The following is a 10,482-nucleotide window of genomic DNA, read 5'->3' on the forward strand; positions in this document are numbered from 1 at the left end:
TGTTACTAAGGACGTGCCGCCTATTTGCATGCTGATCGCGAGTTGCATGTGACCTCGCGTCATAAGGATGACTTCGGTTTTATGTTTGGCGAGTTCCAGGCCGTGGTCCTCAAGCCATATTTGCATCCTTATCATGACTTGGTTTAGCTTCCTTCTAGCGTCCTCAGTGTCCCGAGCTGGTATCACCGCCGCTATATCGTCCGTGTATCCTACTAGATAAGTATCTTCTGGAATTTTTATGCTCAATATCTCATCGTAGGTCAAATTCCAGAGAGCGCGGCCGAGAATAGATCCTTGAGCTGCGCCAGATGTTATCGCTTTTGTTTTCTGGCCATCTGGTGTGTCGTACCTCAGTTCACCTTAGCAGGTATGCAGGTCTTCAAAATCTTTCTCGTAGTCCCTCTATAATGTCTATCCATCGTAGACTGTTAAAGGCGTTTCGTATTATACATCAAGCTTTGTCAGGACGGTGATGCGGTTCGGGTAGTGGCGTCTGCCTTGAGCGCTGCGTACCGCCTCCTTCATTGCGCCAAGGGTTGATTTTCCTCGTCGGAAACCGTATTGTCTTGCTGATAATCCTCCTGCACTCTCAACAGACTCTGCAAGTCAGCACTGCATGAGTTTCTCAAGCAATTTGTCGGCGCTGTCCAGCTTGCAAAACGGACGCCAAGTTTACGATTGTGCTGGGTCACCCTTACCCACAGCTTAGGGAAGATGCCTTGAGCAATGCATGCATTGCAAAGATCGAGCATCACATCTGGTCGGCTCTCAGCCACAAGTTTGAGAGAGAAGGGTGGGAGCATCTCGCCACCTTGGGTATTTTTTCCATAACCTTACGCTTCCCGTAAAAGGTGAATATGTTTTTTTTCCTTTATATAAATTGTGCCATCCCTAATGCACATTCTTTAAAGCAGACACGATTCAACATGTTTTACTTGTTAGAAAAAGTAAAAGAGAAAATTTTAAAACAGTTTCACGCTTTCTTGTTTTCTCTCTTTCATACTGGCATTGGTTAGTACATTTCAAATTTAATCGATTTTGAATGTTCTGTGTTGTAATTCACTTATGGGACACCCTAACATACACACTTGGATATGAACTCGGTTACTAAAAATCTCAGCAACCATGTCAACACGTTGATTAATTGCCAGCAACTACACACCAATTGAAAGATAGTAGAGACTTTTCGGCTCCGTAACGTCTAAGTATATGCAAGTACTTAGAAAGAATGTATAAGAAAAGCAAAGCGAAGAGTACAGGAGGGGAGAGGAGATGAAAATTCATTTCCAAAATAACTTTTGCTTTGTTCTTACCTGCCACATTCGTAGTCACCTGCTCGTTCGTCATAGTCAAAATGTCTTGCCAAGTAAATGCCGCAATTAACACACATGCACAGACACACATACGGTCTTGAGTGACCTGCAGAAAGTTTACCCTGCATGGTAAGCTTGCCTGGTTAATTTCAAGTTAATTTGAAACCACAAATAGTTCAGGTTACTTTGCTTTGCCTGGGAGAAACTGGTGAATTTGGAACGAGGATATTTTATCAAGTGCCATTTTTAGCGGATACTAATTTCTTATTAAGTTCGAAGCAGTATTTGGTGCGATTTACAGCCATTTCATGCTAAGTAGCTCAAAGTATTTTCGACATTGTCGTAAATTGGTTTATTTGTAGGATTGGGCTAAAATAAAAAGTAGACTAAACAAATTTTGAAACAACGTATTTTCAATCATTTATAACTCCGATTATATTAAATACTCAGTAGTGCAGCCAACTTCCTTCTCATTTAAGGGGTGAGCCTGCTTTAGAGGCTTCGAAAAATCGATTTTTTCGTGGATTTGTTTGGGAAGGACAGAAATATTCGATTGAAATGAAACTTTCTGGTTTTATTGGCCCCTTAAGGCCCGAAAAAATGCCGATTTTCAATATTTTTTTTTCTAGTCAATTGCTTTATTTTACAAAAATAAAAACAAAGTATTAATACATCATGTTTCAACTTGTCTTTAGCAAAACTTCAAAAAAATTAATAATTGTAAAAGTTACCACTGTTTGTGTGGAGCCCGTTTCTTCAGAAGTCCCTTGTGGTGATCATCACAAGTCCTTGGTTTTATTAATAGATAATCTTGTGCCTGATAGAACCTTTTTTATTTTCACAATTAAAAATATGGCGGCCTCAGGAAATATTTTTAAATTTTCGAGAAAAAAACCCACAATTAGTTGTTTACAAAAAAATCGAAATTAAAAAAAAAGAGCGCGTAGCGTAGTACACATAACAGAAGTAAAACTTTGAAGGCAAACAAAGAGAGAGAGAGAGAGAGAGAGAGAGAGAGAGAAAGAATATATATCTAAATAAATTCACAACATTTGCAGAGAATACTAATAGACAAAATTTACAAAAAAGGGAGAAGGATCGACCGGTGTAGGTAAACGCCAGACACAAACCGTGGCAACAACGCGCGCTACTCAGAGCGTTTATCACCCGCACAAACGCAGCAATTCCAGGACCACAGCAACGGCACAAATCACCGCAATCAAGGCAATACCAACAAATCCGATGCCGGAATGGATAGCACTTTTTAGAGAGAGAATGAGAGAGAGAGAGAGAGAGAGAGAGAGAAAGAATATATATCTAAATAAATTCACAACATTTGCAGAGAATACTAATAGACAAAATTTACAAAAAAGGGAGAAGGATCGACCGGTGTAGGTAAACGCCAGACACAAACCGTGGCAACAACGCGCGCTACTCAGAGCGTTTATCACCCGCACAAACGCAGCAATTCCAGGACCACAGCAACGGCACAAATCACCGCAATCAAGGCAATACCAACAAATCCGATGCCGGAATGGATAGCACTTTTTAGTACGCACAAGCATTAGCCAGGAAACGGAAATTAGCGCAAAAAAGTAGGCACAAAATAAACGCCAATAAAATCGGGACCAAAAAACGGCCCAAACAGTAAGAACCAAGGAAATAGAACGCCAAAAAGTAGGCACCAAAAATATATTTCCTACAAGTTTGCACCAATAAACAAGCGCCAAAAAGTAGGCAGTGTTATTTCTCACTAGAAAAAACCCAATAAAAATAGCCTAAAGTGTATCTAAGATATATACATATAAGGTATAGATAGCTCTCTCTCTCTTCTTTTCCTTTACGTTATATTTTTTTTCTCTCTCGCGTAACGAAAAAGCCCAAAACGTTGCATGGCCTTGAAATTTTACTCTCCATTCTCACTCGTCTATCGACGCCTAAGAGGTTTCACTTCAAAAGTCCTTCGATCAGGCACGAGTGTTTTATGTTTTTCTAAAGCAGTATATATTTTATTGAAATCTACGATACAGAACTCGTAACTAAAAATTTAGCTAAACTAAAGCATCAGTAAGATGTTCGTTTAGTAAAAGAATGTAAACTATATGAAAGCAATTTATTAAAAAAAAAAAATTAAAAAAAATATTTCACCTGATAAAGCAACATTTTTGCTACTTTTGCTCCGATAAAAATTGAGTCACTAGCGCACTAGTTCCCTGTGATACTGACGCTGATGAGGAGCCACCTACATATTTTTCCTACGCGTTGCAGCGCAAAAGCACCTTCATGGTTTTCTAGCATCCTCAACGTGGCTTCTTTGCTAGCGAATGGCTTAGCTATGACCAACAGAATCTAGTCACGACCACGGTCACTTGTCGGACGCGTGATATTCTTCACATCCCTTTTGCATTTTACTGCTGCAATTGCTTTAAAATGCAAGACAACCTGTCACGCAGTGACTTGCTGCCACCCATGACATTTTCAAATACATACGCGCTTACTTGCATACAAGTGCACTTATTTACCGTTAGCAGCTGTGTATCAAAATTGGATGCCAAGAATAGTCAGCCGACTACTTCATTTGTTTCAATGTGTTTGTGCACTGTGGGAAGAAATAAAAATTGCAACTTACATATACTTGGCAGTGTGCAGGTAGACAAACAAGCACACAGGTAGTTGGATGGACAGGTGTGCAAACTAAGACGTAAGCAAACAAGAAGTGTAGCGAACCGACATTAAATGTCATGCAATGAATAGCTGAGTGGATGACAAAATGTGGGCAACTAAAATTAATAAATGTGCGCTGAGCAGCGTCTTTTCTCGCCTTTGCATCTGAGGAAGCTCACACCCGCGCCCACACATATGCAGGCCTGTGTAAAAATAGTTAATTTAGGAGGTGAACATGCGGAGTAAAATTTGGTGTGAAATATGATTTCGATGCAGTATTTGCCACTCTCTGTACATTTGGATTTGCAGTGTTACACAAAAATTAAAGCCTCATCTAATCGATTATCAACGCTGGAGTGGTCAGGCTCAGAGAAATTTACTTTATCTGGATGCTGTCTATAGGGACGCTTCACCATCTATGACCACAGTTAGATATTGGTTGAATGAATTTAAACGTGGAAGAGCGAGTGGGACGCCCAGCTGACATGGTTACCGAGGAAATCGTTCATAAGGTCTACGACATGATTCTCGCTGATCCACGAACGAAGGCGCGCGAAGTAACAGAGCCCATAGGTGTGTCGCCCGGAACGGCAATTAGTATTTTACATGATAAGTTGGCGATGCAAAAATTGTCGGTCAGATTGGTGCCGCGATTGCTCACGGTGGACAACAAGCGGATGTGGATGTTAACTTCGAATCAGTGTTTGGAGCAATTTAAGTGAGATCCGAAGGAATTTTTGCGTCAAGTTGCCCCCGTTGATAAAACCTGGATTACATCGGAAACTAACCAACAAACAAAACAATGGATAGCTCCCAGTGAATCTGCTCAAAAGAAGGCGAAAACAGTCCCGTCGGACGGAAGTGTGTTATTGGACCGTTTTTTAAAAGAAATGAAGGAGACACGGCCACATTTGGCGGAAAAGAAAGAGCGTTTTCCTATCTGGAGTTCTCGCCGCCAAATTGCATGAATTGCTGGCGCACCCCCCGTATTCACCCGATCTGGCTCGCTAACATGTAGAAATGGCTCCCCACAAGAAAATATAGTTGAAACAAAGAAGTCATCGCCGAGACAGAGGCGTATTTTGGAGAGTTCGACAAATTCTTTTTTTTGGAGGCATTAAAAAATGACCGGAGCATTGGGAGTAGTGTGTCCTTCTAAAAGGGGACTATGTTGAAAAATAAAAATAAAATTTTTGAGAGAATGGTGTCTTCATTGCTATCAAGGGTACTTATTTAGAGGGTCGCTCGTATTGAGAGGGGCCTCTCATATATGCGTGTTGTGCTTTAGGCATAAAGTTTGACATCCCATTTTGCTTTGATATTTGCTTCAAGGATTTACTCAAGCGTTTTCGAAAGAAATGAGGTCGTCAAGCTAATGGGTTCATATTCTTTGAGAGTATCGGTTTGTTCTTGCCCGCTATCGGTAATTATTTATACACTTATCTTTATTAAAAAATTATTTTCATATTTTTTTGGTAATCCTGAAGTCCCACAAAATTTTTTAATAAAAAAAAATATTTCTTTCGTTTTTCTGTTTGCTTTCATTTTCCAGACGGCGGATTGGCGCGTGGCTACCATTCGGAATTCAGAGAGAACGTTCGAATCTCCATGAAACACCAACATGAAGAGAACGAGTTTTTTAATAGCGGTCGCCCCTCGGCAGGCAATGGCACACCTCCGTGTGAATTTCTTCCATGAAAAGGCTCCTCATAAAAATATTTGCCGTTCGGAGTCGGCTTGAAACTGTAGGTCTCTCCATTTGTGGAACAACATCAAGACACACACCACAAATAGGAGGAGGAGCTCGACCAAACACCCAAAAAGGGTGAGTGTATATGATCTTCACTTACCACTGGTACAAATATGGAGAAGATTTGTTTATACATTAAGCATTTTTTTATTTTTATTTTATTTTTTTTATTTCAAAATTTTTAAAATTTATTGTTTTTATTTCATTTTTCTTTTAATATTAGCGGTGCCAGAAAATATTATATTTATAAAAAAACAAAATAACAAAAAATAGGTGCCTCCTTTTTTTGGTCATAGAATAAATTTAATGGCATAAAAAAATTATTTTTTGGATCATCTTAATTTACGAGGGATATTTAGCGAAATCGTATTTATTTTCCAATTTGGGTGATATTCTGAATAAACATCAGCTACATAAAATATTTTTGCATAAAAATTGTCATAGTAGCTCTGGAGCAGCTGACCAGCGAGTCAATGAGAAGAAAATACACCCGGAACACAGGTAAACTTCTGCTGCTGATGCTGATCTAAGTATTAGTGGCTTCCAGTATGGTCATAATTGCTCTCTCATCGCCCAATCTGATAAGTTTAATATGATATTCTAGGGAAAAAGTTTAAAATTTGATGTCGAAAGAGGTTTGAAAACTAAAATTTTATACTATACATTCAAATTTGTTCGCTATTTGTTTTTCTAATCAGAATATTAAGTAGTACCCTCGCAAATAGAGCAGGTTAAGTTTAATAAAAAAAAAATTAAACTTTTTGCAATTCACGACTTAACCCGCCAGTATATCTTAAACCAAAAAGGTAATAATGTGAAATGTCGCCGGAGTGGAAAATTCCATTCGCTGAGGAGCCGTATCGAATGCTAGCTGCACTCAAATATACAGTTACGCAATTTCTAATGGCAGAAAAAATGTCTAGCAATTAAATACCGCATTTAAGCTTTTGAACCTGAGAGGGCAAATGCATTTAAGTGCATTTTTACGAGCGACTCAAGGAGGAGAACTCAGATTCAAATATTCACCTGGTAGAAATTTAAAAGGCAATACAAATCAGAAAGGTTTGTTTCACATACGAACACGCAAGACATTCTAGCATTGCTTAGCAAATTGAGACGATAAAGCACATTTTACAGCCGAAACTTGCATGTAGGGAGTGAAGTACATAAAATGTAAGCTTGTGAAATTCCTCAAATTTGCGCGCTTCATAATTGGCGCTATAATTTCGAAAAAGCTTCGAAAAACTAAGGTAAGAATACCATGTCTGCTTCTGCCATTACCATGTAAGGTAGTAAAAATGCAGTTTGGCATCTACTCTAAGAAGTATAACTTTTAACATAAAAAAATTCTAACAACTATTTCATTACCTTCAAATATCTACTGAGTTTCATTAAATCACTGAATTTCTTTAAATCTACAACGAATCACCTTCCCTAAGCTGCTTTGCAAGCATTGCCTTCGCAAGCAGAGGCCATAAAAAGCACATTAACAGGTGCTCGCATTTTTATATTTGCGCTTATACCCCCAAATGCACACGCAAATGCACTTTACTCAGCTTTAGTTTCGCTGTTAATAGCTGGCACAGCCATTTCGGTAATATGCACCATATTTATTTTATTCATTCACTTTACTATTTTCATCGAGATTTTTTTGTGTTCCAACAAACTCAAAGTCGTTTTTTTTACCGCAATGGTATGCTGGTATTTGGTGTTCGTGCTCTTGGAAATGTTTTAACAAATATCGCATGCAATATTCGTAGGAGAGCAAACAAATAACGCTTCTAATAATGGTAATTTGTTTTTTATGCTTTCTGTGGGTAAAAGAAGAAATGAACAATTTTAAAATGATATTGGCGGCATTTGCAACTACTCGAGTGAGTTTCAATTTGGCCTTAGATCTAATCACAGTTGTTCAACAGCCATGCTAAAGGTAATGGACGACTACTGCCCTGAATTTGATAGTCTCGATGGTAACTTTCAACACGAATTTTCCAACTCTCTTTCCATCTAAGGAGGAATGGAATAAGGGACTCCCACTAAGCAGCTTCGATACTACAGTCTATAAAGATGGCAGTAAAACGGATTGTGGTGTTGGAGCTGGTATATATTCTCATAGACTTGAAATTGAAAAATCTGTGCGTCTCCCTAATACCAGCAGAGGGCGGAAGTACTTGCAATTGCAGATTTCTCTTTTAAAGGCAATACCGCTATTCTTTCGGATAGCCAAGCTGCAATCCACGCACTAGATTCGGCTACAACAACCTCTAAAGTGCTGGAACAAAGCACTAGCCTTACCACCTTGAGCATGAGCCATAAAGTTACCTTAATCTGGATCCCGGGACACATTGAAGGTAACGAAAAAGCTGATGAACTGGTAAGAGGGGGATCTGCCATGAATAGCGCTCTTGCAGTACCAGTATTCACTCCACTAGGTGCAGTCAAGAATACTATTTCCCTAAAATACCCACAAATCGCGGATTGTAGATAGAGAGACCAGAAATGCAAAATTAGCAGAACGTTATGGCCACCTACAACCTCGAGTAATCGTCGACATTGATAAACATGAAACGACGGGACACCTGTAGACTAACAGCAGTCATAACTGGATTTTAGTGTGTCGCAGAACTAGCAGCCAAAATGGGCATCCCTCACACAACATATTGTCATAGTTGTGAACAATCGGAGAAAAAGGAAACAATCTTCCATTTCCTCTGTGAATGCCCTGCCCCATGGAAGGACAGAACGTTAATCCTGGATAAACCGCTGTTCGAGAGTCTCGAACAACTGTCTGGCTTAGATGTAAACAACCGAATAAGGTTCCTGAACCGCACACCCTGGATATAGTCATGCTGTAAATAACTGTTAAACGAGTTGGTAACGAGGATGTGGTAACAAAATGGTGCGGAAGCGCTAGTTGGATTCTGGATGAATCACCACTCCAACCAACCAACCAACCCCCGAGCCGCAAGGTTCAATAGGCTTGAGTAATAGCTGTTAGTGACATAACATGGAAGTGTACCTTAGGAAGCCTCTAACGTGGACTTTATGTTTTGTGGTTCTTTCCTAGCACTAGGGCTGGATACCTGATCTGATTTATTATGTCTCTTGAGCTACGCTGCTAAAATGCCTCAATGAAACAAAGAGTGAGCCCATCTCTCTATTTTTAATCCACCACTCTTCTTGATTTAGGGAGTATGAAAAGTACACGTTTCAAGCTGAAATTGGCTATCTAACTATATAAAACAAGGGTAATGCTGGATTACCTGGCCATAATTATGTCACGCAAACTTAGATGTGTTATTTTAAACCTGGTCCATTCCCTGGCCTGGTGGCCATATAGGTCCAGCGCAGTGCACAGAAAAAAAAATGTCAGGTCCTATCCCCACATATCCTTCTACCAACCTAAACTATTATTGTAGTAAAATTCAATCAGTCTCCTCAACGACGACTGGCTGTGCCTAAATTGCCCAAATCCTCATAGAGTTCATTTCATAGAAAACCGAGGCGCATTCATCGCAGAATGAGGGTGTTTCTATACCTATCCTTACCTATGATGTACTAATATTAAAATAAACATGCGCGAACTTGTTATTTCAGTTTGCCTGTATTGTGCGTGCCACCTACACCGGTCATTGTTCAGCATTAAGTAACTCTAATTATACTTCGCTCACTTACTCCCAAATCTCGCTCTCTGCTGCTGTTTTCTACAGAGGGAGTTTTACCTGAAGTTCTGTACATACTCTTCAACTCTCTCTCTTTCTCATGTGTGCAGTTTCTATACAAATCTTTATGCGGGGCTTCGCTGGAATGGCAACAGGTGAGAGAGAGTCCAACAATTTCGGAGTGTTAAAATAATAGGTATATTTGGGCAAAAATAGTTGTTTGGATAAAGAAAAATGTATTATTACATATAAAAAATTATATTACTGTATACAATACGTGGGTATTTTTTATTTCTTGATATTTCAAAAACCTACAAAAGTTCACTATATTCTGTAAATCAACTAACAGATACATATTTTAATGTACTTCAAAGTGATAAAATATTTTTTTGCCCATTAACATGTCATTTAAATTCCATCACTAAGAGTTATCCTACTCAATGACAATAAAGAAACAATAACAATAAACGCGGCGCAATTTAATAAATCCGACGCTTTGATTAGCAGCCCCATTCTTTGTTCTCTTAAAAACAAAAAGAAAAACAAACAAAAAATCTTATAATATTCTCTCCCCTGTTGTGGTTTTAACATTATTTCGACCCATTTGCTTTGAAAACTGAGCGCATGGAGTAATATTATAAATATAACAGCTCTTACGCTGTTACGTTTACTTTGCTTAATGTTGCTAGTAAACTTACGCAAGTGGCCTCCCATTTGCTCTCTTTCATTCTGAGCCTTACATTACTTCGCTTTTTAATTTTTCCATCTACTTACGTTGATTTCATTCGCCTGTTAAGTGTGCTGCCTTCCTGCTCCCATTAGCTGTTGTGCGCATATTTCACTACTACATTTCTTAGTTCGATGTGCAAAAGTTCAGTCGCGAAAAAATTCAATTTTATACTTGGCCTGAATTCAAATGAATCGAAAGAGTGCACAGCTCGACACGTTCCATGACTATCAGTTTATTGTTGGTTGTTGTTTTTGATTTTGTTGAGAGCAAAAATGTAGCAATGCACGGCTGAGTGCACAGCTGTGTGGGTGCGTTCGTCTGCAGTTATTTGAGTATTTCATAAATGAAGCAAGATTTCCATTT

Source organism: Anastrepha obliqua, chromosome 2 (genome assembly GCF_027943255.1).
Source record: "Anastrepha obliqua isolate idAnaObli1 chromosome 2, idAnaObli1_1.0, whole genome shotgun sequence".
NCBI lineage: Eukaryota > Metazoa > Arthropoda > Insecta > Diptera > Tephritidae > Anastrepha > Anastrepha obliqua.